The following is a 9,436-nucleotide window of genomic DNA, read 5'->3' as shown; positions in this document are numbered from 1 at the left end:
TTGCAATTTTAGAAAAATCCTTAATAAATCTACGGTAAAAACCCGCATGTCCTAAAAAACTTCTAATGCCTTTGACCGAAGATGGTTCGGGCAATTGCAATATAACCTCAATTTTTGCTTTATCAACTTCCAAACCATTCTTAGAAATCATGTGACCCAAAACAATTCCTTCTTGTACCATAAAATGACATTTCTCCCAATTTAAAATTAAATCATGAGTTTCACATCTTTYCAAACTTTTCTTTAAATTGGCAAGACAATTTTCAAAAGATGTACCAATGACGGAAAAGTCATCCATAAATACTTCCATAGTATCCTCAATCATGTCCGAAAAAATTGACATCATGCACCGTTGAAAAGTCGCCGGTGCGTTACAATGACCAAACGGCATACACCTAAAAGCAAACGTTCCGAAAGGACAAGTGAAAGTTGTTTTCTCTTGATCTTCGGGTGCTATGTGAATTTGGTTGTAACCCGAKTAACCGTCCAAAAAGCAATAATATTCTTTTCCGGCCAATCGATCTAGCATTTGGTCGATAAAGGGCAAAGGGAAATGGTCCTTTTTGGTTGCTAGATTCAATTTCCTATAGTCCATACAAATCCGCCATCCGGTGACGGTCCTAGTAGGGATGAGCTCATTTTTTTCGTTGGTGATAACCGTAGTTCCACCTTTCTTCGGTACACATTGCACCGGACTCACCCATCCGCTACTGGAAATGGGATATATAATACCCGCGTCTAACCACTTCAAGATTTCTTTCTTCACAACTTCTTTCATAATGGGATTTAGTCTCCTTTGCGGTTGCACCTTGCCAACTATATTTGTTTCCAAGATAATCTTATGTTGGCAAAGGGAGGGACTAATTCCTCTAATATCTGCGATGGTCCAACCTATGGCTCTTTTGTGCGCTTTTAATACCTCTATCAACCTTAATTCTTGATCATTACTTAATTTCGAAGAAATAATTACAGGTAATTTTTCCTCCTCCATAAGATAAACATACTTAAGGTGACTAGGTAATGGCTTTAACTCCAAATCGGGGGCTTTTTCTATAGATGGTGGTTGGATAATTCTATCCTTAAAGTCAAGTTGCTCAAATGCCGCTAAATCTTCCAAATCTTCCAAGTCTTCCAACTCATCATTTTCTTCCAAAATATCCTCAAGATTTTCTCCAATGTTGCTTTTGTAGGTAACGCCAATCAAACTTATTTCTAGATCTTCACCTAAAGCAGATATGACTGAACAATCGCCTACCTCTCCATGAAACTTAAGAGAATTAAACACATTAAATTTCACTTCTTGATCACTAACTCTCATGGTCAAYTCCYCCTTTTGAACATCAATTAAKGTTCTCCCGGTTGCAAGAAAAGGTCGTCCTAAGATGATGGGGACATTCTTTTCAGCTTCATAGTCCAAAACTAGAAAATCGGCCGGAAAAATAAATTTATCGACTTGGACCAAAATATCCTCAATTTTACCTTTAGGATACGCRATGGATCTWTCGGCCAATTGTAAAGTCACAGTCGTTGGACGGACTTCACCTATTCCTAGCTTGTTAAAAACTGACAATGGCATAAGATTAATGCTTGTCCCCAAATCACATAGGGCATGGCCTACTTTTTTTCCTCCTATCGAACACGGGATGGTAAAACTTCCCGGGTCTTTTAATTTGGGAGAAATTTTACAAGTAAGGAGCGCACTACATTCTTTGGTCAAAGCAACCGTTTTAAATTCGTTCAACCTCCTCTTTTTATGCAAAATGTCTTTTAAAAATTTAACATAACCTGGCATTTGCTCGAGAGCTTCTACCAATGGTATGTTAATGTGGAGTTGTTTAAAGATGTCCAAAAACTTCTTAAACTGCTCATCCACATTTTTGCTTTTTATTCTTTCTGGAAAAGGTAAATTCTGCAAATCTGGAGCTGTTTGAACGGATCTGGTCGGTTGGACAGTGGGCACAATCTTCCCACTGTCGGGTTTTTCAATAGAGAGCTGCACATTACTGGAAGTTAAAACAGGGACTGTTTTCTGGACAGAAACAGGGACTGTTTTCTGGATAGAGACAGATTTTTGAGTTTCTTCCATGGAAGGACTCAAAATTGGAAATTTTGACATATCAAAAGCATGTGAAACCTCGTTTTGATGTGTCGGTTCTTTGACGGTTTCACATATATCATTATTGACTTTTGAACTCTCCTCACTCAACACGGTCACGGCTTTGATATGTTCTTTACCCTTAGGGGTTTCCGTGTCACTAGGCAAAGTTCCTAAAGGTCTACCCTTGAGATCGGCAGCAAATTGGCCGAGTTGGGTTTCGAAACTCCTTAACGTTGCATTGGTTTGGTTTATAAAACCTTTAAGTAATGATTCGAGTGAACCATTACCGTCCGATGCATTTTGCCTAGGCATGTATGAGTGTGAGGATTGTCCATTTTGGTAATTGTGCGAAGBACCTTGCCCATATCCCGRGGGATTTTRTGGYCGATTTTGGACTTRAGTAACCCCRGGGGGTTGAAGTCCAGGATTTCCGGCCCAAGAAAAATTGGGGTGATTCCTCCAATTTGAATTATATGTGGGAGAAAATGGGCTATTTCTAGCGTGACTCCCAACATAATTCACCGAGACGGGATTTCCGGGGCAATTCTCATAAGAATGGCCCTCACCGCAAAAGACACAAGATTCAGACATAGGTGGGTTGGACATAATGGATTGAACTTGATTATTCTCTCCATTCAAACGTAAATTGTTTTTAACCAAATTAGTTAAAGCTACAATTTGAGCATTTAAAGCAGAGATGACATCAATTTCATGGATACCTGAAGCAGACTTAGAAACAACAGCACGAGGATTTGACCATTCTGTATTATTATTTGAAATTCGTTCCAGAATGTCATGTCCTTCGTTGTAAGTCTTAGCTGTGAACGTTCCACCGGCCGTTGCGTCAAGAATAATTTTAGCGGAACTAGAGAGGCCATTATAAAATGTCTCTAATTGAATGCAATGAGGGATTTCGTGGTGAGGACATTTCCGTAGAAGGTCCTTAAATCTCTCCCATGCATCCGAAACCGCTTCATCTTCTTCTTGTTGAAACGTCATAATTTCATTTCTAATTTTTACATTCCTCGTCGGAGGAAAGTATTTTTCAGAAATTTTCCGCCAAATCATTCCAAGTTAGGATCGAGTTTGGTGGTTGAGAATTTAGCCATGCTCTAGCTGTATCCTTCAATGTGTAAAGGAAAAACGTTAAGCGTAAGGCTTCTTGTGTAACTCCGGGAATTTTAAAATGATCCGTCATTTCGATAAAAGATTTTAAATGAGAGTGCGGATCTTCCGACGATAATCCCCCAAACTGACCCATTGCAGAAATCATTTGGAACATTACGGGTTTTGGTTCAAAAGCTGTGGCTGTCATTTMGGGCCTACCAATTCCCGCGGCCAACTGACCAAATTCGGGAGTTGCGTAGTCCCGTATGCCTCTATTTTTATCATCGGCAATGTTAACCGTGGCCTCCCGTGGAGGTGGATTATTCCCCATGGTTTGGTTACGATTATTTCTACCTCTTTTACGTCTCCTAATGGTTCTTTCTAGTTCAAGATCAAGAGGTAAAAGTTCACCCTTGGCATACAACACGGGAAGTATGAGTGAAACAAAAGAACAAGGCTCAAATGAAAAATCAATATCTCAGGATAAAAATCACGTTATCTTTCCCCGGCAGCGGCGCCAAAAACTTGACAGGAAGGGATCGTTCGTGTATTCCTAGTGGACAGAATGTCCGCACAGTGGCGGTGCAAGTGCACGCCGACACTATGATCGCTTGCAAGTAATAAAGTGGTACAAAGTACCGAGGTCGTTCCCACAGAGAAAGGACGTTGAGATTTAGAGATTTTTCATGAACTTCTTGCACGAGTTTCGAGGTGTAAAAACTTTGGATTTTTGTTTATAAAAAGACTGAAATAGGACCGACTAGCTAATTAACAAAATAAACTTTTAATATTAAATGATGGGCATGGGTGCAAGTGTTGCTTAAGATAAAATTAACAATAAAATGGTTAGACTTTTACGAGTTGTTTATAAAAGTTCCGATCTCTCGAAAGTGAACTTTTATAACCAGGCCTTATAAAAGTCCATAAGGTTTTTATGTTTACCACTTCGAGACTTGCCGATCTAGCTAAAAAGTAAAAGGAATGAAAATTTCACCCAAATCTCTTTGTGATGAAATACCTATTGCTTAACCCTTAGCTAAATGCATGCAAAATTCGCGTCTCCTAGTAATTATTCAAAGACCCTCTCGAGTTCATTGTGCATCACTTAAGCCGTATTTCGGATCCGCCCATCTCTGGGTCTAAGATCTAATATTAACACTTCAAAGTGATCAGCTTATCCGCATTTTAAGCATCGTCTTAACTGACCAAGTTACGAAGTGATAAAAGATAAAAACACCCAAATATTAGAAAAACATCCTAAGTTAAACTCACACCCACACCCATACAAGTAATTTAGCTAGACATAATTAAAGACATAAAATAATACTGAAATATAAATTGCATTAATGTAAAACTAAATTACGAGTACAAGGAAATAAAATACTAGAAATTAAAGACATAAATTAAAGACATAAAATTAAAGACATAAATTTAAAGACATAAAATTAAAAAACATTTATAATATTAATTAGAGAGTAATGTCTACAAAAGATGATGGTTGGCACCTCCCAAATGGTTCTTAGCACTAGTTGGCACACTCTTGCACACTTCAAAAGGCTCTCCCAAGCTTCTTTATATAGGGGAGAGAACAGGGGGTGAAGGACACCCAATCATTACCCAAGGGTAATTAGTAATACTTAAAGAAAATACAAAAGAAAATAAAATACAATAAGGAAGACAGCTCATAACAGCTGGAGGAAAAAATATTTGGAGGAATCTTTAAGCTGCACGTTTCCCAAGAAGCTTTAGCAAGGCTGGAAGACTTCCCACAGTGGTGCCACAGTGGGCATAGCTGTCAGAAAAATACAGATTTTCGGAATAATAGTTCTTCCTTTGTGTTTCAACATCTTTTTAAAACTTTTTGGAATAAAAGACAAAAACAAGAAAATTGGGTATTTAAAAATAGCAAAAAGGGAGGAAATAAATAGGAAATAACTCTTAAAAATAAGAGTTATCAGGTGTCCTTACATTTATTTGATGAATATGTAGAAGTAGTTCTTGAATTCAAACATGAATTCAATCATGAATCCCAGAAGCAGTGCATGAAATCAAATATTAGTTCATGACTTCAAATACAGTACACATGAATCCAAATGCTTTGAAACGTGAAAGAATTTTTTGTGAGATTGGTGATGCGGATTTCATGAACGAGGTCTACGTTAGTGACGTATTTGACGTCGTAGGTCCATCGAAGACAATGTGTTCAAAGAAGATGATGAGTACGAGGTTTATGTTAGTGACGTATTTGATGCCGTTGATGTCCTAGGTTCATCAAACACAATATGCTCGAAGAAGACAATGAGAACGAGGTTTACATTAGTGACGTATTTGATTTCGTAGGTTCATCGAAGTGTTGTTTTTCTTCACAAAGATTTCCTAGGATCAAGAACTTTTTAAGCTTACAAGATAGTTATAATGTTGGGATTATTACGGGATGCTATCTCGTGGTGAAAATTGCGCCTGTTATAATGAGATGGATGGAGTATTTTTTTCATTTTTGTGATTTACCCTTGCGTGCCATTCACACCTCTAATATTAATTCAAAATGTCCAGTTAATTACATTGATGTCGTTGCTTGATTTTTGGCCATAGATGAGATGAATGAGCGGGCGGACAATAGTTTGTAAAATTTGTTAGAATGACTTGGTTTGTAATTGAACTGAACCCTATATATATATATAAACATAGGTTAATTTGAGAAGGGTTAAATATGTGAGAAGTAGAGAAGGGATCCTAGCCCTTTATGGTCAAAATTTGCGGCTTTGACTATGAAACACCGGATAACATGTGATATGATAGAAGGGGTTTAAGCAACAACTTGGGGTGGATTTTGCTGAGACTTTTAGTCCTGTTTTTTGTGCTGCTACTGCCCGTTTACTTTTATCTATTGCTATACCTCATGGTTGGGTTGTTCGTCAATTAGATGTTAAAAATGTTTTTCTTCATCGTAACCTTATTGATGAAGTTTACATTGAGCAACCTGTTGGGTTTATCCATACCGAATATCCCAATCATCTATGTCGCTTGTGAAAGACTATTTATGGTCTCAAGCAAGCTCATCGAGCATGGTTTCATAGATTTAGTAGAGTTTTCTTGTTACAAAAGGGCTTTTCATCTAGTTAGTTCGATAATTTGTGTTCATTTTTCATCAACGTCAATTTATGATCTATGTCCTTCTTAAAAAGTTTCATCTTCATGCTACCAAGCGTATGCGCACCCCTCTATCGTCTCATACAACTCTCTCTCACAATGATGGAGAATTGATAACAGACCCGACCGAGTACCACAACATGGTGTGTGCATTACAATACTTGAATTTGATTTGACATGATATTGCTTATGATGTACATTTGGTTTCTTAGTCTATCCATGTTCCTCGTACAACTCACTTTGTGGTTATCAAACATATATTCAGATACTTACAGGTTACGGCTTCACATGGCTTATGGCTATGACCGCTGAAGAATTTTTCTGTGGTCATAGCTTACTCTGATGCTAACTAGGTTGGGTGTCAGTACCTCCCATTCAACCACTGATTATGCAAATTTTCTTGGTGATAAATTGATAATCTATTTTCATGGCGTTCTAAAAAGAAACCAATGGTGTTCAAATCCTCCATGGAAACTGAGAACGTGTGGTTGCTTATATAGTTCAAGATACACTTTAGATACGGTCCATCTTAGCAGAGTTGGGTATTTTTATTACTCAACCATTTCGCCTCTATTGCGATTATGTGTCTATTTCCAATCTCACGGTTAATCCAATTAAACATGATTGAACCAAACACATCTCTATTCATTATCACTTCATCAGGGAACGAGTTGCACATGGCGACTTAATAGTTTGATGTGTTCCGACACAGTTGTAGCTTATCGACATCTTCACTAAGAGTCTCTCAGGACAGCGGTTTGAGTTTCTCCGTTCCAATTTGTACATGATTTCATCCACACAAATTATGGGGGGTGTAATAGTGTATCTATAGGGCTTGTTATGTAAAGATTTTAAAATTCTTGTAACCTCTTGTATCTTTAAATACTGAATATCTTGGCTCCCATTTAGAGCAAGCCGTTATCATATTTACATAGTACACATGTCGATTTATAGGTAGAGGGTAATGCCTGTTAGAACTGAAAATCGATTATATGATAAGGAACTAGAGAACCACCCACAACGCGACAATGTCATATTCATTGGGAATATAGATGTGTTATTCATCATGAACGTGTGATTCATAATTCATAACATGTCTACAACACATTCATATTCATCATGAATGTGCGATTCCTTATGAATAACATGTCTATAACACATTCATATTCATCATGAATAAGTGATTCGTAATGAATAACACTTTCTTAGTCATCATGAATATGTTATTTATGATGTATATTCATAATAAAGAGGGACGCATGGCCATTGTGGACGGTTTCCAGGTTCCTAATCAGTTATGGGTTCAAAATGGAACTCCCCTCTATAGACATACTCACATATACATATAAAATATATTTGTTTTGTTTGGGTGTGAACTCCTCAATATCGTATTCGGATCCGTCGATCTCTTTTGATCCAAAGGAGATGATAGTGCACATTTTTGTAAATGAGGAGCACTTTCATCTCTTGGTTTTTCGCATCTAGGCATGAGCTCGTCGATTTTTGCAAAGGTATGTGAAATTTTAGTACTTCTCTTGTGAAAGTGCAGTGGTGAAGGTATCTAAAGTTTATTGAATGTATGTGCAAGTATCTGATGTTCGATCAAGTTATGAGAAAGTTCAATATTTTTCATATTATTTTATGTGGATATTCAATGTCTTTCATGTTAAGATATGTCTAGATTAGTTTCTATGTTAATGTATGCTCAGTTTAGTAAAGGTATGAGAATATTTTGTATGTAATTAGATGGTAATCTGATGAGATTTCACATATTCTCGCAAAGTATGAGAGAGAAGGACTACCATACTAGAGACTCGACACTTTGAGGCTTCAAATATTCTCTCATGGTAGGGCAATATGTACTCTTCAAGGGCAATATGTACTCTTTTAGCCCTCACACCCATCTAACCCCCTCTCGACACTTTGGGACAATTTATGCCCATCTAACCTCTGTTAGAGATGGGATATTTGTGATAACTGAATCTTGGTTATCACCCGAGGTAATAAATACGTGATTATCTGATTAAATAATTTCGTGATAGCATGATAAATTGATATATTTGATCATGCTAGTATGTGAAATTATGTGCATAATGTTGATGCATGTATGAGGTTATGTGTAATTGTGGGTGCATATGTATGTATGATATATATATATACCCACATGCATGATATATAGATGCATGATGTGTGTGTATGCATGTAAGTGGGGAGGAGGTGAAGGCTGCTGTAGCCGACTTTCCAGAAAAGGAAAGTATAAAAGGGGGTGAAGCCTCCATCATTTTCTTCTTGCCATCTTGAGAAAAATTAAGCGATTTAAAAAGAAGAAGGTTGATCGGATTTCCAATTTGAGCTTTTCAAAAGTCTGATTTTCAAAAGGCTTTCAAGGTGAGTGATTTTTAAATGTTTTAATTCTCTTTGGAATGCATAATTATTTRTATAAAATCTTTCATATGGTTGGAAGTTTAAATCGTAGGAGTGTTGTCCGGATTAGTCTTAAACCGGACAAGAGTCAGGCGTTTTAGCCATAAACCGGGTAAGGGTTGGGCGATTTAAGCCCTAAACCGGATAAGGCATGAGCGATTTATAAATAAACCGCTTGGTGAGTGTTGTCTGGATTAGACTTAAACCGGTTAAGAGTCAAGCGATTTAATCTTAAACCGGACAAGAGTTGAGTGATTTATAAATTTTGAGTTTATGTTAAATATTTTGAACGGAGAAGTATGAATACGACCATGTGTTGTCCGGATTTGTTATCCGGAAAAAAGTATTGAAATTCTCTTAAGTGCTAAATCGGACAAGTCTTGGGTGATTTGTTGTCCGGATTTGGTAAATCGGCCAAGACTTGACCGGAGATGGAATCCGGCCAAGTCTATTTTGACCGGATTTGCATTTTGTCTTGTTTATATATATAAATGGGAATTTTGATAAAGATGATTTTGAACTGGTAATTCAATTGACTGCGGTCTAAATGGAATTGTTTTTGTGAAATGTTTTGATGAGGAAATAAGGGTGGCATATCAAGGAGAGGTGTACCATGGGATAAGGGTGGCATATCAAGGAGAGGTGTACCATGGGATA

General features: G+C 37.3%; 1 non-coding gene across 1 annotated transcript; it reads left to right on the top strand.

Moving 5' to 3' along the window:
* The first annotated feature begins 3,008 nt into the window (after positions 1-3,008).
* LOC112504623 lies at positions 3,009-3,115 on the top strand. Its single transcript, XR_003068234.1, has one exon. It is a non-coding gene; the product is annotated as a small nucleolar RNA R71 (small nucleolar RNA).
* The last annotated feature ends 6,321 nt before the right edge of the window (positions 3,116-9,436 follow it).

This window comes from Cynara cardunculus, unplaced genomic scaffold (assembly GCF_001531365.2).
Source record: "Cynara cardunculus var. scolymus isolate 2C unplaced genomic scaffold, CcrdV1 Un_Scaffold_6212, whole genome shotgun sequence".
Classification (NCBI taxonomy): domain Eukaryota; kingdom Viridiplantae; phylum Streptophyta; class Magnoliopsida; order Asterales; family Asteraceae; genus Cynara; species Cynara cardunculus.
Note: the sequence above shows the minus strand (reverse complement) of the source record. Positions and strands in the feature narration are given on the sequence as shown.